This window comes from Mya arenaria, chromosome 12, assembly GCF_026914265.1.
Source record: "Mya arenaria isolate MELC-2E11 chromosome 12, ASM2691426v1".
Classification (NCBI taxonomy): domain Eukaryota; kingdom Metazoa; phylum Mollusca; class Bivalvia; order Myida; family Myidae; genus Mya; species Mya arenaria.
This window is the reverse complement of record NC_069133.1, coordinates 10,109,852-10,136,637: the sequence shown is the minus strand read 5'-3', so window position 1 is coordinate 10,136,637 and position 26,786 is coordinate 10,109,852. Positions and strand designations below refer to the sequence as shown.

General features: G+C 38.1%; 1 protein-coding gene across 1 annotated transcript in view; it reads right to left on the bottom strand.

Moving 5' to 3' along the window:
* The window catches only part of LOC128210432 (uncharacterized), a 58,401-nt gene that overhangs the window by 22,332 nt on the left and 9,283 nt on the right, over positions 1-26,786 (bottom strand). The window lies entirely within an intron of this gene.

Here is a 26,786-nt window from a genome sequence, read left to right as displayed (position 1 = left end):
TATTTCATTCTATCTTGTATTTGAAGCCAGTAAAGATCTTTAAGGATTGGTGTTATGTGTTCAAAACGGATTGTTTTCGTAATGATACGTGCAGCTGTGTTTTGAAAAGTTTGCAGTTTGTTCGTTGTTGATTTCGGCACGCCATACAAGAGAGCATTGCAATAATCTAACCGTGATGTCACAAGCGAGTTTATGAGAGTCTTTGTGGCATCAGCGTCAAATATGGCCGAATGTTACCAATCTGTCGTATCTGACCATAGCATGTTCGAGTCACCGAATAAACATGCTGGTCCATGTGCATGTTCGAATCAAGCGTAACACCAAGGTTTCGAACAGTTTTTGATGGTTTTATGCTCGAATCGCCAATTTCCAGTTCTAGATTTTCAACAAGTTTGGAGTGTTTTTGACTTGAAAAAAGAATTAATTCAGTTTTGTCTGTATTCAATTTTAACATGTTTAAATTCATCCATGATATGATTTCTTTTAGGCATTATTCAACTCGCGTGATTGTGACTACCTTTGATGCTTGGTCAGTTGGTTTAAACGAAAGATAGAGTTGGGAGTCATCTGCATACACATGGTGGTTTAGACGATGTTTTTTACAGATAGACCCGACCGGCTTAGGGCCCAGTACCGATCCTTGAGGAACACTGAATTTCATAAGGACCGGTTCAGAGAGTTTGCCGTCGATGCATACCGTTTGGTAGCGGTCTGTTAGGTATGAGGCGACCCATTGACGAGGTTTATCTACAAATCCAAAGTCAGATTCGAGTCTTTGAAGAAGGGTGTTATGGTCAATGGTGTCAAATGCAGCCGACAGGTCCAGCATCACGAGTACTGTAACATCACCTGTGTCTAATGATTCAAGAATGTCGTTTTGAACTTTTACCTATGCCGTTTCAGTTGAATGAAATTTCCTGTATGCTGACTGGTTTGTTTCATGTAATTGATTGTTTGTCAAATGTTCCTCAATTCTTCTGTTTACCACTTTTTCGAGGATTTTTGAGAGATATGGCAAATTTAATACTGGTCTGTAGTTCTTGAGTATGTTTTTGTCAAGACTAGGCTTTTTTAACAATGGCCTTATTCGTGATGCTTTAAATGATTTTGGCACGATTGAACTTTGTAGCGAGCTGATAACCATTTTTCAGCAAAATTGGTAGAAGTTCGTTTATACACGATTTCAAGAGCCATGTAGGAAGAGGGTCTAGTTCACAAGACTTGTTAGCTGACTGTTGAACAAGCTTTTTCACCTCCTCCTCTGTTGCTGGAATGAAATTATCCATTCGCGCAATATCACGTACTTCTGTGCGTCGATCTTCTGGTACTTAATCACTCTGATGCTGAGATGAAATGTTCGTTCTGATTGTTTTTATTTTATCTATAAAGAAATCGCTGAACTCCTGTGCTAGAACTTCTGGTTTCTTACCCGGTGGAAGTACAACTTCGCTTGGGCCATTCAATAAATGTTTTGTTAATTTGAACAAACTTTTTTGGTCCCGTTCACTTGATTCTACTTTCTCTGAGTAATAATCAATTCTTGCCTTTTTCAACATTTTGTTAACGATTGCGCATTAGTTCCTATACATTAAATATTCAACGTTGAGTCTTGAAATCTGCCATTTACGTTCTAGCTTACGCTTCACATGTTTGGCACCGTGAAGCTCCTCCGTGTACCAGGGACAAGATGGTCTCAATGTAATGGTTTTTAAACACAATGGCGCGTGATTGTCTATTAAAGCTGAAAGTTCACTATTGTATGATGAGACAAGAGTGCCTGCATCTGACGTGCTGTTAATGTTGATGATGTTATGTTAGTCTACATATATATGTAAAAGAAAAGTTGCTAAAAGTTGGTTTAAATAATATGCGATATTTTCAAGCAAATGTCGTGTTTTGAACGCATATTTTCTCAGCTGTAAAATGTATTGCTCCCTGCAACTTTGCCAATTCGATGCAATACTATCGTAACGTTCTATGCGAGCGTTGGCCAATATTCGTTAAGATAACGAGGATAACGAAGACACGAAAAGGCTGAAGTTTCTACCTTCGGAGTTTTTATTTATGACACATGCATAATATATGAATCATACTCGTTGGCTCTTCTTGATTTGGATTGGAATTACTCTAATACGCTACAGTACAAACTAATGGTCTAGGATGAATAAAAAGAATACAAAGACGAAATGTGAGCCTGCAGGCAGGATACTATGTCAACACAGGACTGCCATATTTCTGATCTGCTAATTATGCTGTATCCCTGTCTTCTGTCTGACCCCATTTGGCGTGTGTATGTAAGCTTATTTATACCCGCACGTGGGCTGGTTAATCCGGCGAGTGCTCCGATATGACTGTTAGTTATTTTATGTTTATTGAGCATATTGTACAGACAGAATGTTATTCTTGTTAGAGCTACCCTGGTTCTTTTACGTTCAACAGAGTATAACGCTGTCACGGGACCCCCTTTAACATCCCTCCCTGAAGACGATAATTATTATTTTAGTGATGCGGCGGGGAATCGAACCTACGACCCATGGATGACAGTCAAAAGTGTTACCACTAGGCCACGGATCCGCCACAAATGGCACAGAACCGCTTGATATATTTTACTTGGTCCAGAAGTACCACGTGATCAAAAACCAGCCACTGACTACTTGCCCGGAGAGCGCTCATCCAAAGAAAGGAGGACCGCCCGGGCGCCCACAGATCAACCGATCACCGCCCACTGATTAATGGATGACCCCTCGGCACCAGCCAATCAAAGGCTGACCGCTCGGAAATTCCAAGGGAGCGTTGCTGGCAAACTATGACAGATTGGACTACGAACAAATATAAGCAAGTAAATAATGAAGTTGCTCTTTATGGATGCGAGAATACATCGAATATGAGCATGAAGTAAAGGTATGTTTATATTGTTACAATATAGTTGTTAAGAGCTGGAGTAAGATCAGAGAGGTATGATGAGGTTAGTCCATTTTTCCCCTTGTAGAAGAGCAGAAGTCTATGTTGGCGCCTTCTTTCAGTCATAGAAAACCAGTTTAGTTATGTGAGAAGTCGTTCAATATTACAAAGTTTTCTGGCTCCTGTGATTATTCTTGCAGCTTCGTTCTGGACGGATTTGATGTCATTCTTGAGGTCATTGGAGCAGTTATCCTATGTAACAACACTGTATTTAAGAAGCGTGAAAGCCTGGTAATTGATATGTGCATGCGTTCCAGACTTTAGCGAGATAAATCAAATTTAAAAGATCCGATTCGATGACAGCATTTGGTTACTGAAAATGGTACATGTGATGTCCATTTGACGTAGTCCAGTAGGGTAAGACCAAGGTGTTTGTGTGTTTTGACTTGACTCACTGGTACTTAATCCATAACAATTTTTAGATGTGCTTGCCTATTGCATTCTCGTGAGAAAAGCATCGACTCTCTTTTTGCATAATTAAAAGATACCATTCAAGACATAGACCATTGTAGACATTTTGACAAATCGCTTTAAAGAACGGAGCTAGCTTCGATTGGATCGTCCACTATTATATATAAACTGGTGCCATCAGCAAAGAGGTGAATATTGACTTAGATATCGTCGACAATATCGTTAATGTAGACTAGAAAAAGGTAGGAGCCAAGAACGGAGCCCTGTGGTACGCCAGCGTTGAAAGGTTTACAGCTCGTAAAAGAATTTGAAATAACAACTCGTTGCTTACGATCCGAAAGGTAGGAGAAACACCAGTTAAGAATAGTACCCTAAATACCAATAGAAGAAAAACACGATGCCATACTCTGCCAAACGCTTTGGCTATATCACAAAATACAACGCGAACTTCTTTTCCTTTGCCCAGTGCTCTACAGATGTCGTCGTAAAGATACGTGAAATGGTTCACAGTATAATCCCCTTTTGATAAAGCCATATTTTTTTTCAAGTTTCATGAGAATTTTGTTTCAAACCAGGTAGTTGTACATATATTTGTTGAACACGGCATTCCATGAGTTTTCTGACAGCTTTGGAGTGAAATTGGACGATAGTTGGACGAATTTGATAGATCTGACTGTTTAATGATTGGTGCAACATTTTTAAGTTTCCAAGAGGGAGGAAACAGTAAACTTTGAAGTAGTATGTCGTAAAAGCGAGGAAGTTGTGCAGCTTGTACATGTGCACCTTCTTTAAGTAGACTCGGCCTCCGTTTAAATATGCTTTTGGCTACAGCACTGTTGAATAGACTTATCACGTATCCTAAAAGAGGTTGAATCAAACATACAAGGACATTAAGAACATTGTACAGTGGGGGAGGTGTTAGTTGCCTTCTTTGCATTTTCATATCAACAACACATAATGGGTTGATAATAGTGTTTAAAAATCGGACTCCATTTGCTATCGATAATCGAATCGAATTGGATCAAGCATTTGGATTTACTATCGGACAATAATCGAAAGTTCATGATATCAGTAAGCAATACATTCTTTATACATAGTATCATCATGATCATTTAAATGGTTTAACCTGAGATCAGTACGTGTGATGCTATAGTCATGCCATTTGCAACAGTAAGTAAATTTCCATAACCTTTTTCTGTCTTTTATAACTCAACGAAACAACATAACAACACAACAAATACTAATAATTGCACATTAATTGCGAATTGATGCATACCCCATCAAGAAAGTTATATTAGCGTATTATCCATGTAAATGCATATTAAATATTTGTGAACCAGCTTAACATTCAATAAACTGTTATATTGAACATTACATTAGAAAATCTTAATTTCATAAAACTTTCACAAAAAAAGTTAATTAATCAATTACAAACGATTTAAAAAGAAAATGCATCGAGCCGGGATCACCGGTAAGACCGGACCCATTACACCATAGAGACAGGTTATTGAAGAAGATTTTATGAAATATATAAACAATTAAATACAAGTTGTAATTTTGGGAGAGTTCTTACGCAAAAGTGTTTACATGCACCACATTTGTGTAAGAGAGTGACTTGCCATGTACAAATGACTTCAACGAGAATTTATGCACCAGTCAATTGTAAATTGTAACAACGCCCCCCCCCCCCCCTCAGGTCCGGGGGTATACCGGGGATAGCCGGGCCGTGTTTTTATTTCCAGGTGGCACCGCAGTGCTGGTTTACTGCGGTGGTTTTGTCTTCACACCAAATTTAACGGGAAATTGGCCTTATCTAGGGTCCCTTGGGTACGGGGGCATTTGGCGGGGGTTTTACCAGCAGATTGTCCCCGCAGGGCTTGGCTGGACCGAAAGTCAAAGTCCCCGCTATTTCCCGGACCTGGGGGGCCGTGGTTACAAATGACTGGTGCATTACCGGAAACAAAAATTGACATTTAATCGACATTTACCACAACAAAAAATACGTAGTTACCGGAAGGAGCATTAGCGACATCGATTTTGGACAACCACTATCGATAGTCGTCGACATAGCATTGTCAGCGACGATTAATCGATTCTACTCGATTATCGTTTTATCACTAGTTGATAACCTCATAAAAGTATGATTAGGAATAACTACTTTCTTTTATATATTAATTATAGTAATACAGTATATATATACATAAATGTTTGAGAGATTTCATGTCACAGGCAGGTATTGGTACTGGACATTGCATTCCACAGGTAAGTGTTGAAAGTTCCTTTGACTGGTTCAGTAAAGACATAGTTATTACATTGTGTGTATACCACGTGATAAATTACGTTATATATGCTACGTCGTAGGCAATATTTTGCTTAAAATGAAGACTTAAATCAAAGATTCAGTATATTATTACTTTCTGCCCAGTCAGTTACTCTTTTATTTAATATTCCGGTAAAAATCTTTGCAAAACAGCTTACTAATGTAATCCCGCGGTAAATACTAGGGTTATCGAGTCGTTCTTTTTGTATACAGGAACAATAATACCTTTAGACCACTTCAATGGAAAGTGACCCGAATTAAGAATAGCATTAAATAAATCAACTAGATGTGACGACAGAACATCGACTGCCTCGATAAAATACTCATTTAATAATTGGTAATTACCAAATGCTTTACCCCTCTGGAGTGATTTAACTACATTTTTATTTCTTCAGAAGTAATAGGATTATCTAGTTCCTCGAACCTACAATTAATATTTTCAAAATCATGGTTATTGCTAAAAAAGCTTGCTTCATGGTTTTCAGCTGAAGGTATATCGTTTTGCAATGCTGAAAAGTGATTCTAGAAATCATCCATAGAAACATTGTTATTTGAATTAGGTTTATTCTTTTTAAATATTTTCCAAACATCACGTGGCTTAGAATGCCTCAACCTTTCAATTTCCTTAATTTTACTGTTTTCGTAGACTCTGCGTTTACGCTTAACTAAGCGCCTGTAGGCTATTTTATATTCAATCATAATTGATCTGTTATAATCATTCTTATCACAATTATAGACATATAAGGCATTTTGAAACAACAATTTGGCCTCTCGGCACACTTGGTCGAACCACTCGGACTTTTTAAAATGACTATTTCGTGGACGATTTGAGGTATCAACACGGCTATTTATACGAAATAATGGGTCGACAACGCCCTTTATTAAACATGTAAAATCATGGACACTATTTTCAATACTTTCGGAACTGTGTAGATCACGTTATTAAAGTCAGTCAGCTTACCAAATAACCCCCGGTGAAAATCATTTTTAAGTGCGTCATTCAAATGAACTCTTAATCGCTCGGATGGAGGCTCTACAAAACATACATCACTATTTGTGTTGATAACAAATGACAGTGAGCAATGATCAGACCACTCACTAAACTCTTCGACCTTAAGTGTGTTAATACAATGAAAATCTTCATCTTTCAATAGCAGATAATCTATTACGCTAGAGCCCACGTGACTCATGAACGTGAATGACTCAGTCAGTAGTATGACCTATTCTACCGTTGGCTATTCGCAAAGAACTTGATTTACAAACGTCAATCAATTTTAGACCGTACTGATTATTAACCTCGTCATCAGTAAATCTAGGCGATGTCAAATCGGATATATAGTCTTCATGGTCAATGAAATTAATAGAATTATCGCACACTATATAATCGCGTTTATTTCCTACTCGGGCATTCATATCCCCTGTTATTAAAACTTTTCCCTGAGACTGGAAATTATCAATATCTTTCTGTAAAATATCAAAAAGATCGACATCGACAGTATTATAAGCAGGAGAATTTTCGGGCCAAATATACAGTCCCGCTAAAAATTATCAGATTCTAACTTAAAACATAGTTTATCAAGTTTCGACCACAAAATAGTATCATGTCTATTTAGAACAACAGATGCACCTTTATGAATTGAATTTCTAATATATAATACAATTCCGCCACTACAGCGTTTGACACGCCTATGTTGAAATTTCTAAACAAATTTAAACATTTATATCCTTCGACATCATAATTGGAATCAAAGTTACCCCATGATTCATACAAAAATATATATCATATTTAAACAGCTTATTTAAAAAGTCTTGGGGCCGAATTCAGAACAACCACTCTCACTCACACTCAATGAGTTAATCCTCTGTAATCACATAACGGTCGAGGTATTTTCGAGTGAAAAGTATATCCGTATTCACAGGTGTGAGTGAGACTCAAGTGTTTGCGTGAGTGGGACATTTGTGAGTGCTCGGCTAGGTCACTTGAACAGCCCTCGAGGATTGGTTGTGAATACGAATTGAATGAGTGTGAGTGATAAATGTACATGACAAGTAGAAAAGGTGAAATATATCAGATTTTGGAACTAACAAGGGTTATCCTCGTTCCAAGATTCGAGACCGGGATAATCCATTGAAGTACGTGTGCATCAAAAACGTTGCCTTCTACAAAAATCAATTTTTCAAAAAGATGCGCCAAACGTTATTTGTTTTGTTTCTTGAACGCCAAGCAAACTTGATGGTTGAGTTTCATCGATGGCTGCAAGAACATGCAGCTAAATGTACGCGAAGTAAGCAGCCTAGCGGCATGAAAGTAGCGGCCTAGCGGCGTGAACTTGACGAACTAGCGGCCTAAATTTGTTCTCTGTTTCAGTTGTTGTTAAGTTATTGTTCATGCGTTTAATTGGGAAATACATTCGTACATAATCATAGCGGTCTTAAATTGTTTTTCGCATCAAAGCATGTTTATATGAGTTTTCCTCTAAAACAATGCTAAAATAATGTTTTTCTATGTAAAATTCATAACGCTGGAGCGATTTATTTCTTCAAAGAGTCGATCAAGCATTCCAGCGGCCTAGTGGCGTGTAGTTAGCGGCCTAGTGGCCAAAAATTCCCAAAACCACAATCCAGCAGCCCCCAAAAGGGGGAAATGCTGATATTCGCTAAAGGATGTGGATATATGAATATAACATTTAATTTATCATTGTTTTGGAAAATAACTCATATAAAATGTTTTAAAATAGGCAACAGTTTTAGACCGCTATGCACTCGAAGCAGTCAGGCCGCCTGGCCGCTATCTATACGCCGATAGGCCGGTTGACTTTATGTACACGGTTTAACGCAATGATCATGTTCATTTCAGAGCGTGGTCGGAGAATTGATTTGTATTTTCCAGCCTATATTCAGTTGGACCATTATTATTATTATTATTATTATTATTATTATTATTATTATTATTGTCATCTTCATCCCCTACATTTCATAAGTTGTTTTTCACTCCGAGGTGTAATTTCCCCATAAGAGGTAGATTCATTCGCTAATTTTATCCATGTGCTATTTTTAATAAAGTGTTTTCAACTTTCATATTATTTCCAAACGTCAAAGACCGCTTTATGCAGACTACAAAAGCAAGATTATATACCAGTACATATTTAAATTACGTGATACAATGGAAAACGGCTACATAATTAAAACAACAACAACAACAACAAAAAACATGCATTTAAAGTTTTTAAACGCATTTTGCAACAGTTATTTACAAGAGTTTTTTTATTAACCAAATGTTTTAAAATGTTAAGTTTCAGAATAACAATAATTGTCATTTGTTTGTCGCCATATTTACCAGTAAGGTACTCAAATCGCAAATAAACATATGTTTGCTGTAAACATCACTTTAGTCAAACAGATAATCCGCTATGTTATCGAGGCGTGTGAATACGAACAGATCACTTGAGTGTCACTCCCCTTATTTCACTCAAGTCGTTGAGTGTCTCTTACGGGAATGTGGTTGGAGTATGAGTGAGAGTGGATGTTCTGAATTCGGCCCTTGGTCCAAAAGTTTATCCCGTGTAAGTCCATTAATGTTCCATGACAGGACATTTACCCCAGCCTCCTGAACCGCTACTCGGTTCCGTTCCTGTTATGGTCGTCACTTCCGTTGCTCCTCGCTTCGTGTCCCCCTCGTTCCCCACGCCCATGACTCCCGATGTTCCGGTCGCCGAGTCCCGTTTCGACGCGCCCCTGGTTAGCGTCCCCGTTGACATCGCGTCCCGCTCCGACGCTCCCACTGCGGACGTTTACAGGTTTACCTTTTTAAATAATAATCGGTAAACATAGCTTCAATTGAATCAGACAACAGTTTTGCATAGTGAGCTGTATAAAAAACTGTTGTCTGTATCATGTAAATTTTGCTTTTTTTAAAGTAAGGAAGGAAAAATAAACCTTAAACTCATAATTAATCGTTGAATAGTCTATCCAGGGGCGTAGCTAGGCCTAAAAAAGGCCCGATGGCTCTAGGTGGGTTTGGGGGCATGCGCCCCAGAATTATTTTTTTTTAATTTAAAAGCAAAATGGTGCAATCTGGGAGAAAACAAAACAAACGGCTCATACATGTTATATGCACATTACACACACCTAATTAAATTTGCAGTGATTATAATAAAATCAAATAATTCACCCTGCACGTAGTTCAAATAAACTCTATTTCGGGTTTTGGCGGCAACAAAGCTTTCTACAACCGCGTCGCCATCTATGTCTATATCTCGGTGGATGTGCATGAGTCCCAGGCTAGACAGCCTATTTGGAGACATTGTGTTCCTTAGATAGTTTTGATGCGCTGAAGACTACTGAACGATCCATCGCATGTCGCGGTTGTAGCGGGGATGTTGGCTAACGTATGCGGTAAATATACAAGCTCTACACATTGTTGTTGTTTTTAATTTTCATTAGCCTAACGTTCAATTTTTACTAACGTTTCATGACGTGTATCCAATGAAAAATGAGTAAGTAAATATATATCCTGTTTAAATTGATGTGAATCTGTTTTACCACGCATGAAAAAACGTTTACGATTGTGAATGCCGGGAATGAAGAGTTTTGGAATTTTAATCGCTCTCCTGGTAACAACTTGTATTTCTATATTTTATTGTGTTAAATCAGTATCTTAAACTATTTTTGACAATATGTTCTTGTTTGAATAATTGAAATGGTCGATCAAACAAACAATTATACGTTTCTCAACATTATAAACAATGACACTGCATTATAAAATAAAATTTTGCTACTGTTAAATCCAACTTGTTCATATTGTTATTCTTGTTTGTTTCTTGTTTCTTGTTGTGCACTACAATGACGATTACATCAATAATGAATGGAGGTAAAGGGGATGACAATATTTTAGTCCTTTTTGTTTTAATTTTATCAAAACAAATTTAGTGACAATAGTAAAATGCTCTCTCTCTCTCTCTCTCTCTCTCTCTCTCTCTCTCTCTCTCTCTCTCTCTCTCTCTCGTACGGATAAACATATATATTTTTGTACCGGGCATAGACTGGTTTAATATTCTAAACTGTATACGGTCAGTCTGTTTTTTAGGTAGTTGTTGAAGAGACACGGGGTGGGGTTTCGAAGATCCGGTATCCCCATGGGTCCTACGGACGTCGCAGGTAATGTATACGTATATTTTGCATGCTGATCAATTCGTGTAAATTTTTTATAACAATTTGATTAAACGCTCTGTAGAGTGATTTGATAAGAAAGAACATTTTCATCTTCGATTCGGACGCAATCTCGGGAAAACAATCAGTGACGCCAAAGAACACGAGGTAGGGCCATACCGATACTTTCTGATAAAGTCTCATTCTCTTTTCTCTCTAGATATGGACGTCCAGTGATACCGTGCACCAGCTCGAGTGAGTGCCGCGACAATATGTGCTGTAGGAACGCAGATGGACGGCTGGTCAACGGGGAGGGACAAGGTGGGAGGGTCAGGCATCCGGATTGGGTGCGTACTTATATTATGTATATCTTAAAAATAATCAGTCCGAAATCCTAAATGGCATATACATCATACATTATTATATTTCGAAAGAAAAAAGAAAACGAATTAAAAAAACGATAATTTCAAAAAGTTTGAAAATATTGGTTCGATATATCAGCCAGATCTGATACCTTGGTTAGTGTGATACTGTATACAAGCCAGATCAGCAGATATCTTGGCTAGTTTTATCCCATATATATTTCAGATCTGCAGATACCTTAGCTAGTTTGATCCCATATATAGGCGAGATCTGCATATATCTTAGCTAGTTTGATCCCATATAAAGGCGAGATCTGCAGATACCTAGGCTAGTTTAATCCGCTATATATTTGTCAGATCTACAGATACCTAGGCGTGTTTGATCCCATACACATGCCATACCTGCAGACATCTAGGCTAGTTTGAACTGATATATATATATATGCCAGATCTGCAGATACCTTGACTAGTTTGATCCAATATATATCACATATCTGCAGATACCTTGGCTGGTTGACCCGATATATATCCAAGATCTGTAGATACCTTGGCTTTTTGATCCGATATATATATCCCAGATCTGCAGATACCCTGGCTAGTTTGATCCGATATATATCCCAGATCTGCAGATACCTTGGCTAGTTTGATCCGATATATATCCCAGATCTGCAGATACCCTGGCTAGTTTGATCCGATATATATATCCCAGATCTGCAGATACCCTGGCTAGTTTGATCCGATATATATCCCAGATCTGCAGATACCTTGGCTAGTTTGATCCGATATATATCCCAGATCTGCAGATACCTTGACTAGTTTGATCCAATATATATCACATATCTGCAGATACCTTGACTAGTTTGATCCAATATATATCACATATCTGCAGATACCTTGGCTGGTTGACCCGATATATATCCAAGATCTGTAGATACCTTGGCTTTTTGATCCGATATATATATCCCAGATCTGCAGATACCCTGGCTAGTTTGATCCGATATATATCCCAGATCTGCAGATACCTTGGCTAGTTTGATCCGATATATATCCCAGATCTGCAGATACCTTGGCTAGTTTGATCCGATATATATCCCAGATCTGCAGATACCTTGGCTAGTTTGATCCGATATATATCCCAGATCTGCAGATACCCTGGGTAGTTTGATCCGATATATATCCCAGATCTGCAGATACCTTGGCTAGTTTGATCCGATATATATCCCAGATCTGCAGATACCTTGGCTAGTTTGATCCGATATATATCCAAGATCTGTAGATACCTTGGCTTTTTGATCCGATATATATATCCCAGATCTACAGATACCTTGACTAGTTTGATCCGATATATATCCCAGATCTTCAGATACCTTGACTAGTTTGATCCAATATATATCACATATCTGCAGATACCTTGGCTGGTTGACCCGATATATATCCAAGATCTGTAGATACCTTGGCTTTTTGATCCGATATATATATCCCAGATCTGCAGATACCTTGGCTAGTTTGATCCGATATATATCCCAGATCTGCAGATACCCTGGCTAGTTGATCCGATACATATCCCAGATCTGCAGATACCTTGGCTAGTTGACCCGATATATATCCAAGATCTGCAGATACCTTGGCTAGTTGACCCGATATATATCCCAGATCTGCAGATACCTTGGCTAGTTGACCCGATATATATCCCAGATCTGCAGATACCTTGGCTAGTTGACCCGATATATATCCCAGATCTGCAGATACCTTGGCTAGTTGATCCGATATATATCCCAGATCTGCAGATACCTTGGCTAGTTGACCCGATATATATCCCAGATCTGCAGATACCTTGGCTAGTTGACCCGATATATATCCCAGATCTGCAGATACCTTGGCTAATTGACCCGATATATATCCCAGATCTGCAGATACCTTGGCTAGTTGACCCGATATATATCCCAGATCTGCAGATACCTTGGCTAGTTGACCCGATATATATCCAAGATCTGCAGATACCTTGGCTAGTTGACCCGATATATATCCAAGATCTGCAGATACCTTGGCTTTTTGATCCGATATACATCCCAGATCTGCAGATACCTTGGCTAGTTGATCCGATATATATCCCAGATCTGCAGATACCTTGGCTAGTTGATCCGATATATCCCAGATCTGCAGATACCTTGGCTAGTTGATCCGATATATCCCAGATCTGCAGTTACCTTGGCTAGTTGATCCTATATATATCCCAGATCTGCAGATACCTTGGCTAGTTGATCCGATATATATCCCAGATCTGCAGATACCTTGGCTTTTTGATCCGATATATATCCCAGATCTGCAGATACCTTGGCTAGTTGATCCGATATATATCCCAGATCTGCAGATACCTTGGCTTTTTGATCCGATATATATCCCAGATCTGCAGATACCTTGGCTAGTTTGATCCGATTTATATCCCAGATCTGCAGATACCTTGGCTTTTTGATCCGATATACATCCCAGATCTGCAGATACCTTGGCTTTTTGATCCGAAATATATCCCAGATCTGTAGATACCTTGGCTTTTTGATCCGATATATATCCCAGATCTGCAGATACCTTGGCTAGTTTGATCCGATATATATCCCAGACCTGCAGATACCTTGGCTAGTTGATCCGATATATATCCCAGATCTGCAGATACCTTGGCTAGTTGATCCGATATATATCCCAGATCTGCAGATACCTTGGTTAGTTGATCCGATATATCCCAGATCTGCAGATACCTTGGCTAGTTTGATCCGATATATATCCCAGATCTGCAGATACCTTGGCTAGTTGATCTGATATATCACAGATCTACAGATACCTTGGCTAGTTTGATCCGATATATATCCCAGATCTGCAGATACCTTGGCTAGTTGATCCGATATATCCCAGATCTGCAGATACCTTGGCTAGTTGATCCTATATATCCCAGATCTGCAGATACCTTGGCTAGTTGATCATATATATATCCCAGATCTGCAGATACCTTGGCTAGTTGATCCGATATATATCCCAGATCTGCAGATACCTTGGTTAGTTGATCCAATATATATCCAAGATCTGCAGATACCTGGGCTAGTTGATCCGATACATATCCAAGATCTGCAGATACCTTTGCTATTTGACCCGATATATATCCCAGATCTGCAGATACCTGGTTTGGTATATGATATACATATCCTTGGCTATGTTTTCGATATCTAGTGTGTTAGGCACGATACATGTGGGCAATGTTCCATTTAATAATTATACAAATAAAATACGCCTACAATCAATAGTTTAGTATTGTTTTTTTCAGGAGTATTTTCAGTTCATTCACCAAGTTACGATATGAAAAACAAATTTTAATAGCATTCTACGCATGTTTATCAAATATGTTAAATCACTATACCATTTAAATACAACCACTCTTTACAATGAGCTTCCTCTTAGCCGTTTGTTTTAACATACATACCAACATGTCAATGAATAATGTCTATTTGGTTTCACTGTATTATTAAAGGGAAACATATAATCACAATATTTTATACATCATTAACTTATTAAGATAGTATTCATAATTTGAATGACCTTCGTACTGATCTTTCAGAGAACGGGACGTGCAGTAGGGCGGTGAGCGGACCGGGAGCTGTGTGCACAGAACGGTGTGGATGTCAAAAAGGTTACACATCTTATAGACGTTGAACTTGTTAATTGGTAATGGGATGGTATAACCGTAAAAAAGTTATGTAACCTTATTTTACGACCTCATGACATCAAATCCTTATTATACCAGGCAAAAACGGAGTCGAACTTGGATCACATAATACGATAAAATACGATATAAAGTAAAATCGTGTTGGTTAAGAAGGGACGGAGCAAGAGTAGTGGGCGCAACGAGCATGATCTATTTTACCAGTAAGATTTGACATCTGCTAACAGACTAAGAATGTAGATACATTGTCATTGCCCACCGTATTCGGTACACAACAATACCCTGTTGCATTAACGCATTGGCGCCTGTTGGCTTATGTTGAATTGTTGAAGCAGTTTAACAGCATTTTAGAGTTGGAAGCGCTTTACCTACTCGTCCATCCTTATTTATTTTTGTCTGTTTAAAAAATGATTTTGATTGAAAATGTTCATGCAATGTTCGACTAGACAGCAGTATACGAAATGTTTATCCAACTCATTTTTGAGGGTCAATATGTTTGACAATCGTTACTCATGTTTATGACATGACAAAACAGTAGTTGCTATCATTTTTACAGTTTGCTACTTTATATTATTTTTTTCGATGTAAATAAAAACAAACATCATGGAAACTATTCGCTCATGTATATCACAAACAAAACAGCATTGATATCGTTAATGTATTATTTTCATTATATACAGTATTCCAAGGTATCTGCAGATCTGGGATATATATATCGGATCAAAAAGCCAAGGTATCTACAGATCTTGGATATATATCGGGTCAACCAGCCAAGGTATCTGCAGATAAGTGATATATATATTGGATCAAACTAGTCAAGGTATCTGCAGATCTGGGATGTATATCGGATCAAACTAGTCAAGGAATCTGTAGATCTGGGATATATATATCGGATCAAAAAGCCAAGGTATCTACAGATCTTGGATATATATCGGATCAAACTAGCCAAGGTATCTGCAGATCTGGGATATATATCGGATCAAACTAGCCAAGGTATCTGCAGATCTGGGATATATATCGGATCAAACTAGCCAGGGTATCTGCAGATCTGGGATATATATCGGATCAAACTAGCCAAGGTATCTGCAGATCTGGGATATATATCGGATCAAACTAGCCAAGGTATCTGCAGATCTGGGATATATATCGGATCAAACTAGCCAAGGTATCTGCAGATCTGGGATATATATCGGATCAAACTAGCCAGGGTATCTGCAGATCTGGGATATATATATCGGATCAAAAAGCCAAGGTATCTACAGATCTTGGATATATATCGGGTCAACCAGCCAAGGTATCTGCAGATATGTGATATATATTGGATCAAACTAGTCAAGGTATCTGCAGATATGTGATATATATTGGATCAAACTAGTCAAGGTATCTGCAGATCTGGGATATATATCGGATCAAACTAGCCAAGGTATCTGCAGATCTGGGATATATATCGGATCAAACTAGCCAGGGTATCTGCAGATCTGGGATATATATATCGGATCAAACTAGCCAGGGTATCTGCAGATCTGGGATATATATCGGATCAAACTAGCCAAGGTATCTGCAGATCTGGGATATATATCGGATCAAACTAGCCAGGGTATCTGCAGATCTGGGATATATAGATCGGATCAAAAAGCCAAGGTATCTACAGATCTTGGATATATATCGGGTCAACCAGCCAAGGTATCTGCAGATATGTGATATATATTGGATCAAACTAGTCAAGGTATCTGCAGATCTGGCATATATATGTATCAGTTCAAACTAGCCTAGATGTCTGCAGGTATGGCATGTGTATGGGATCAAATACGCCTAGGTATCTGTAGATCTGACAAATATATAGCGGATTAAACTAGCCTAGGTATCTGCAGATCTCGCCTTTATATGGGATCAAACTAGCTAAGATATATGCAGATCTCGCCTATATATGGGATCAAACTAGCTAAGGTATCTGCAGATCTGAAATATATATGGGATAAAACTAGCCAAGATATCTGCTGATCTGGCTTGTATACAGTATCACACTAACCAAGGGATCAGATCTGGCTGATATATCGAACCAATATTTTCAAACTTTTTGAAATTATCGTTTTTTTAATTCGTTTTCTTTTTTCTTTCGAAATATAATAATGTATGATGTATGTGCCATTTAGGATTTCGGACTGATTATTTATAAGATATACATAATATAAGTACGCACCCAATCCGGATGCCTGACCCTCCCACCTTGTCCCTCCCCGTTGACCAGCCGTCCATCTGCGTTCCTACAGCACATATTGTCGCGGCACTCACTCGAGCTGGTGCACGGTATCACTGGACGTCCATATCTAGAGAGAAAAGAGAATGAGACTTTATCAGAAAGTATCGGTATGGCCCTACCTCGTGTTCTTTGGCGTCACTGATTGTTTTCCCGAGATTGCGTCCGAATCGAAGATGAAAATGTTCTTTCTTATCAAATCACTCTACAGAGCGTTTAATCAAATTGTTATAAAAAATGTACACGAATTGATCAGCATGCAAAAAGATACGTATACATTACCTGCGACGTCCGTAGGACCCATGGGGATACCGGATCTTCGAAACCCCACCCCGTGTCTCTTCAACAACTACCTAAAAAACAGACTGACCGTATACAGTTTAGAATATTAAACCAGTCTATGCCCGGTACAAAAATATATATGTTTATCCGTACGAGAGAGAGAGAGAGAGAGAGAGAGAGAGAGAGAGAGAGAGAGAGAGAGAGAGCATTTTACTATTGTCACTAAATTTGTTTTGATAAAATTAAAACAAAAAGGACTAAAATATTGTCATCCCCTTTATCTCCATTCATTATTGATGTAATCGTCATTGTAGTGCACAACAAGAAACAAGAAACAAACAAGAATAACAATATGAACAAGTTGGATTTAACAGTAGCAAAATTTTATTTTATAATGCAGTGTCATTGTTTATAATGTTGAGAAACGTATAATTGTTTGTTTGATCGACCATTTCAATTATTCAAACAAGAACATATTGTCAAAAATAGTTTAAGATACTGATTTAACACAATAAAATATAGAAATACAAGTTGTTACCAGGAGAGCGATTAAAATTCCAAAACTCTTCATTCCCGGCATTCACAATCGTAAACGTTTTTTCATGCGTGGTAAAACAGATTCACATCAATTTAAACAGGATATATATTTACTTACTCATTTTTCAATGGATACACGTCATGAAACGTTAGTAAAAATTGAACGTTAGGCTAATGAAAATTAAAAACAACAACAATGTGTAGAGCTTGTATATTTACCGCATACGTTAGCCAACATCCCCGCTACAACCGCGACATGCGATGGATCGTTCAGTAGTCTTCAGCGCATCAAAACTATCTAAGGAACACAATGTCTCCAAATAGGCTGTCTAGCCTGGGACTCATGCACATCCACCGAGATATAGACATAGATGGCGACGCGGTTGTAGAAAGCTTTGTTGCCGCCAAAACCCGAAATAGAGTTTATTTGAACTACGTGCAGGGTGAATTATTTGATTTTATTATAATCACTGCAAATTTAATTAGGTGTGTGTAATGTGCATATAACATGTATGAGCCGTTTGTTTTGTTTTCCCCAGATTGCACCATTTTGCTTTTAAATTAAAAAAAAAAAATCTGGGGCGCATGCCCCCAAACCCACCTAGAGCCATCGGGCCTTTTTTAGGCCTAGCTACGCCCCTGGATAGACTATTCAACGAATAATTATGAGTTTAAGGTTTATTTTTCCTTCCTTACTTTAAAAAAAGCAAATTTTACATGATACAGACAACAGTTTTTTATACAGCTCACTATGCAAAACTGTTGTCTGATTCAATTGAAGCTATGTTTACCGATTATTATTTAAAAAGGTAAACCTGTAAACGTCCGCAGTGGGAGCGTCGGAGCGGGACGCGATGTCAACGGGGACGCTAACCAGGGGCGCGTCGAAACGGGACTCGGCGACCGGAACATCGGGAGTAATGGGCGTGGGGAACGAGGGGGACACGAAGCGAGGAGCAACGGAAGTGACGACCATAACAGGAACGGAACCGAGTAGCGGTTCAGGAGGCTGGGGTAAATGTCCTGTCATGGAACATTAATGGACTTACACGGGATAAACTTTTGGACCAAGGGCCGAATTCAGAACATCCACTCTCACTCATACTCCAACCACATTCCCGTAAGGGACACTCAACGACTTGAGTGAAATAAGGGGAGTGACACTCAAGTGATCTGTTCGTATTCACACGCCTCGATAACATAGCGGATTATCTGTTTGACTAAAGTGATGTTTACAGCAAACATATGTTTATTTGCGATTTGAGTACCTTACTGGTAAATATGGCGACAAACAAATGACAATTATTGTTATTCTGAAACTTAACATTTTAAAACATTTGGTAAAGAAAAAAACTCTTGTAAATAACTGTTGCAAAATGCGTTTAAAAACTTTAAATGCATGTTTTTTGTTGTTGTTGTTGTTTTAATTATGTAGCCGTTTTCCATTGTATCACATAATTTAAATATGTACTGGTATATAATCTTGCTTTTGTAGTCTGCATAAAGCGGTCTTTGACGTTTGGAAATAATATGAAAGTTGAAAACACTTTATTAAAAATAGCACATGGATAAAATTAGCGAATGAATCTACCTCTTATGGGGAAATTACACCTCGGAGTGAAAAACAACTTATGAAATGTAGGGGATGAAGATGACCATAATAATAATAATAATAATAATAATAATAATAATAATAATAATAATAATAATGGTCCAACTGAATATAGGCTGGAAAATACAAATCAATTCTCCGACCACGCTCTGAAATGAACATGATCATTGCGTTAAACCGTGTACATAAAGTCAACCGGCCTATCGGCGTATAGATAGCAGCCAGGCGGCCTGACTGCTTCGAGTGCATAGCGGTCTAAAACTGTTGCCTATTTTAAAACATTTTATATGAGTTATTTTCCAAAACAATGATAAATTAAATGTTATATTCATATATCCACATCCTTTAGCGAATATCAGCATTTCCCCCTTTTGGGGGCTGCTGGATTGTGGTTTTGGGAATTTTTGGCCACTAGGCCGCTAACTACACGCCACTAGGCCGCTGGAATGCTTGATCGACTCTTTGAAGAAATAAATCGCTCCAGCGTTATGAATTTTACATACAAAAACATTATTTTAGCATTGTTTTAGAGGAAAACTCATATAAACATGCTTTGATGCGAAAAACAATTTAAGACCGCTATGATTATGTACGAATGTATTTCCCAATTAAACGCATGAACAATAACTTAACAACAACTGAAACAGAGAACAAATTTAGGCCGCTAGTTCGTCAAGTTCATGCCGCTAGGCCGCTACTTTCATGCCGCTAGGCTGCTTACTTCGCGTGCATTTAGCTGCATGTTCTTGCAGCCATCGATGAAACTCAACCATCAAGTTTGCTTGGCGTTCAAGAAACAAAACAAATAACGTTTGGCGCATCTTTTTGAAAAATTGATTTTTGTAGAAGGCAACGTTTTTGATGCACACGTACTTCAATGGATTATCCCGGTCTCGAATCTTGGAACGAGGATAACCCTTGTTAGTTCCAAAATCTGATATATTTCACCTTTTCTACTTGTCATGTACATTTATCACTCACACTCATTCAATTCGTATTCACAACCAATCCTCGAGGGCTGTTCAAGTGACCTAGCCGAGCACTCACAAATGTCCCACTCACGCAAACACTTGAGTCTCACTCACACCTGTGAATACGGATATACTTTTCACTCGAAAATACCTCGACCATTATGTGATTACAGAGGATTAACTCATTGAGTGTGAGTGAGAGTGGTTGTTCTGAATTCGGCCCCAAGACTTTTTAAATAAGCTGTTTAAATATGATATATATTTTTGTATGAATCATGGGGTAACTTTGATTCCAATTATGATGTCGAAGGATATAAATGTTTAAATTTGTTTAGAAATTTCAACATAGGCGTGTCAAACGCTGTAGTGGCGGAATTGTATTATATATTAGAAATTCAATTCATAAAGGTGCATCTGTTGTTCTAAATAGACATGATACTATTTTGTGGTCGAAACTTGATAAACTATGTTTTAAGTTAGAATCTGATAATTTTTAGCGGGACTGTATATTTGGCCCGAAAATTCTCCTGCTTATAATACTGTCGATGTCGATCTTTTTGATATTTTACAGAAAGATATTGATAATTTCCAGTCTCAGGGAAAAGTTTTAATAACAGGGGATATGAATGCCCGAGTAGGAAATAAACGCGATTATATAGTGTGCGATAATTCTATTAATTTCATTGACCATGAAGACTATATATCCGATTTGACATCGCCTAGATTTACTGATGACGAGGTTAATAATCAGTACGGTCTAAAATTGATTAACGTTTGTAAATCAAGTTCTTTGCGAATAGCCAACGGTAGAATAGGTCATACTACTGACTGAGTCATTCACGTTCATGAGTCACGTGGGCTCTAGCGTAATAGATTATCTGCTATTGAAAGATGAAGATTTTCATTGTATTAACACACTTAAGGTCGAAGAGTTTAGTGAGTGGTCTGATCATTGCTCACTGTCATTTGTTATCAAAACAAATAGTGATGTATGTTTTGTAGAGCCTCCATCCGAGCGATTAAGAGTTCATTTGAATGACGCACTTAAAAATGATTTTCACCGGGGGTTATTTGGTAAGCTGACTGACTTTAATAACGTGATCTACACAGTTCCGAAAGTATTGAAAATAGTGTCCATGATTTTACATGTTTAATAAAGGGCGTTGTCGACCCATTATTTCGTATAAATAGCCGTGTTGATACCTCAAATCGTCCACGAAATAGTCATTTTAAAAAGTCCGAGTGGTTCGACCAAGCGTGCCGAGAGGCCAAATTGTTGTTTCAAAATGCCTTATATGTCTATAATTGTGATAAGAATGATTATAACAGATCAATTATGATTGAATATAAAATAGCCTACAAGCGCTTAGTTAAGCGTAAACGCAGAGTCTACGAAAACAGTAAAATTAAGGAAATTGAAAGGTTGAGGCATTCTAAGCCACGTGATGTTTGGAAAATATTTAAAAAGAATAAACCTAATTCAAATAACAATGTTTCTATGGATGATTTCTAGAATCACTTTTCAGCATTGCAAAACGATATACCTTCAGCTGAAAACCATGAAGCAAGCTTTTTTAGCAATAACCATGATTTTGAAAATATTAATTGTAGGTTCGAGGAACTAGATAATCCTATTACTTCTGAAGAAATAAAAATGTAGTTAAATCACTCCAGAGGGGTAAAGCATTTGGTAATGACCAATTATTAAATGAGTATTTTATCGAGGCAGTCGATGTTCTGTCGTCAAATCTAGTTGATTTATTTAATGCTATTCTTAATTCGGGTCACTTTCCATTGAAGTGGTCTAAAGGTATTATTGTTCCTGTATACAAAAAGAACGACTCGATAACCCTAGTATTTACCGCGGGATTACATTAGTAAGCTGTTTTGCAAAGATTTTTACCGGAATATTAAATAAAAGAGTAACTGACTGGGCAGAAAGTAATAATATACTGAATCTTTGATTTAAGTCTTCATTTTAAGCAAAATATTGCCTACGACGTAGCATATATAACGTAATTTATCACGTGGTATACACACAATGTAATAACTATGTCTTTACTGAACCAGTCAAAGGAACTTTCAACACTTACCTGTGGAATGCAATGTCCAGTACCAATACCTGCCTGTGACATGAAATCTCTCAAACATTTATGTATATATATACTGTATTACTATAATTAATATATAAAAGAAAGTAGTTATTCCTAATCATACTTTTATGAGGTTATCAACTAGTGATAAAACGATAATCGAGTAGAATCGATTAATCGTCGCTGACAATGCTATGTCGACGACTATCGATAGTGGTTGTCCAAAATCGATGTCGCTAATGCTCCTTCCGGTAACTACGTATTTTTTGTTGTGGTAAATGTCGATTAAATGTCAATTTTTGTTTCCGGTAATGCACCAGTCATTTGTAACCACGGCCCCCCAGGTCCGGGAAATAGCGGGGACTTTGACTTTCGGTCCAGCCAAGCCCTGCGGGGACAATCTGCTGGTAAAACCCCCGCCAAATGCCCCCGTACCCAAGGGACCCTAGATAAGGCCAATTTCCCGTTAAATTTGGTGTGAAGACAAAACCACCGCAGTAAACCATCACTGCGGTGCCACCTGGAAAGTAAAAACACGGCCCGGCTATCCCCGGTATACCCCCGGACCTGAGGGGGGGGGGGGGGGGGCGTTGTTACAAATTACAATTGACTGGTGCATAAATTCTCGTTGAAGTCATTTGTACATGGCAAGTCACTCTCTTACACAAATGTGGTGCATGTAAACACTTTTGCGTAAGAACTCTCCCAAAATTACAACTTGTATTTAATTGTTTATATATTTCATAAAATCTTCTTCAATAACCTGTCTCTATGGTGTAATGGGTCCGGTCTTACCGGTGATCCCGGCTCGATGCATTTTCTTTTTAAATCGTTTGTAATTGATTAATTAACTTTTTTTGTGAAAGTTTTATGAAATTAAGATTTTCTAATGTAATGTTCAATATAACAGTTTATTGAATGTTAAGCTAGTTCACAAATATTTAATATGCATTTACATGGATAATACGCTAATATAACTTTCTTGATGGGGTATGCATCAATTCGCAATTAATGTGCAATTATTAGTATTTGTTGTGTTGTTATGTTGTTTCGTTGAGTTATAAAAGACAGAAAAAGGTTATGGAAATTTACTTACTGTTGCAAATGGCATGACTATAGCATCACACGTACTGATCTCAGGTTAAACCATTTAAATGATCATGATGATACTATGTATAAAGAATGTATTGCTTACTGATATCATGAACTTTCGATTATTGTCCGATAGTAAATCGAAATGCTTGATCCAATTCGATTCGATTATCGATAGCAAATGGAGTCCGATTTTTAAACACTATTATCAACCCATTATGTGTTGTTGATATGAAAATGCAAAGAAGGCAACTAACACCTCCCCCACTGTACAATGTTCTTAATGTCCTTGTATGTTTGATTCAACCTCTTTTAGGATACGTGATAAGTCTATTCAACAGTGCCGAAGCCAAAAGCATATTTAAACGGAGGCCGAGTCTACTTAAAGAAGGTGCACATGTACAAGCTGCACAACTTCCTCGCTTTTACGACATACTACTTCAAAGTTTACTGTTTCCTCCCTCTTGGAAACTTAAAAATGTTGCACCAATCATTAAACAGTCAGATCTATCAAATTCGTCCAACTATCGTCCAATTTCACTCCAAAGCTGTCAGAAAACTCATGGAATGCCGTGTTCAACAAATATATGTACAACTACCTGGTTTGAAACAAAACTCTCATGAAACTTATTAAAAAAATATGGCTTTATCAAAAGGGGATTATACTGTGAACCATTTTACGTATCTTTACGACGACATCTGTAGAGCACTGGGCAAAGGAAAAGAAGTTCGCGTTGTATTTTGTGATATAGCCAAAGCGTTTGGCAGAGTATGGCATCGTGTTTTTCTTCTATTGGTATTTAGGGTACTATTCTTAACTGGTGTTTCTCCTACCTTTCGGATCGTAAGCAACGAGTTGTTATTTCAAATTCTTTTACGAGCTGTAAACCTTTCAACGCTGGCGTACCACAGGGCTCCGTTCTTGGCTCCTTCCTTTTTCTAGTCTACATTAACGATATTGTCGACGATATCTAAGTCAATATTCACCTCTTTGCTGATGGCACCAGTTTATATATAATAGTGGACGATCCAATCGAAGCTAGCTCCGTTCTTAAAAGCGATTTGTCAAAATGTCTACAATGGTCTATGTCTTGAATGGTATCTTTTAATTATGCAAAAAGAGAGTCGATGCAATAGGCAAGCACATCTAAAAATTGTTATGGATTAAGTACCAGTGAGTCAAGTCAAAACACACAAACACCTTGGTCTTACCCTACTGGACTACGTCAAATGGACATCACATGTACCATTTTCAGTAACCAAATGCTGTCATCGAATCGGATCTTTTAAATTTGATTTATCTCGCCAAAGTCTGGAACGCATGCACATATCAATTACCAGGCTTTCACGCTTCCTAAATACAGTGTTGTTACATAGGATAACTGCTCCAATGACCTCAAGAATGACATAAAATCCGTCCAGAACGAAGCTGCAAGAATAATCACAGGAGCCAGAAAACTTTGTAATATTGAACGACTTCTCACATAACTAAACTGGTTTTCTAAGACTGAAAGAAGGCGCCAACATAGACTTCTGCTCTTCTACAAGGGGAAAAATGGACTAACCTCATCATACCTCTCTGATCTTACTCCAGCTCTTAACAACTATATTGTAACAATATAAACATACCTTTACTTCATGCTCATATTCGATGTATTCTCGCATCCATAAAGAGCAACTTCATTATTTACTTGCTTATATTTGTTCGTAGTCCAATCTGTCATAGTTTGCCAGCAACGCTCCCTTGGAATTTCCGAACGGTCAGCCTTTGATTGGCTGGTGCCGAGGGGTCATCCATTAATCAGTGGGCGGTGATCGGTTGATCTGTGGGCGCCCGGGCGGTCCTCCTTTCTTTGGATGAGCGCTCTCCGGGCAAGTAGTCAGTGGCTGGTTTTTGATCACGTGGTACTTCTGGACCAAGTAAAATATATCAAGCGGTTCTGTGCCATTTGTGGCGGATCCGTGGCCTAGTGGTAACACTTTTGACTGTCATCCATGGGTCGTAGGTTCGATTCCCCGCCGCATCACTAAAATAATAATTATCGTCTTCAGGGAGGGATGTTAAAGGGGGTCCCGTGACAGCGTTATACTCTGTTGAACGTAAAAGAACCAGGGTAGCTCTAACAAGAATAACATTCTGTCTGTACAATATGCTCAATAAACATAAAATAACTAACAGTCATATCGGAGCACTCGCCGGATTAACCGGCCCACGTGCGGGTATAAATAAGCTTACATACACACGCCAAATGGGGTCAGACAGAAGACAGGGATACAGCATAATTAGCAGATCAGAAATATGGCAGTCCTGTGTTGACATAGTATCCTGCCTGCAGGCTCACATTTCGTCTTTGTATTCTTTTTATTCATCCTAGACCATTAGTTTGTACTGTAGCGTATTAGAGTAATTCCAATCCAAATCAAGAAGAGCCAACGAGTATGATTCATATATTATGCATGTGTCATAAATAAAAACTCCGAAGGTAGAAACTTCAGCCTTTTCGTGTCTTCGTTATCCTCGTTATCTTAACGAATATTGGCCAACGCTCGCATAGAACGTTACGATAGTATTGCATCGAATTGGCAAAGTTGCAGGGAGCAATACATTTTACAGCTGAGAAAATATGCGTTCAAAACACGACATTTGCTTGAAAATATCGCATATTATTTAAACCAACTTTTAGCAACTTTTCTTTTACATATATATGTAGACTAACATAACATCATCAACATTAACAGCACGTCAGATGCAGGCACTCTTGTCTCATCATACAATAGTGAACTTTCAGCTTTAATAGACAATCACGCGCCATTGTGTTTAAAAACCATTACATTGAGACCATCTTGTCCCTGGTACACGGAGGAGCTTCACGGTGCCAAACATGTGAAGCGTAAGCTAGAACGTAAATGGCAGATTTCAAGACTCAACGTTGAACATTTAATGTATAGGAACTAATGCGCAATCGTTAACAAAATGTTGAAAAAGGCAAGAATTGATTATTACTCAGAGAAAGTAGAATCAAGTGAACGG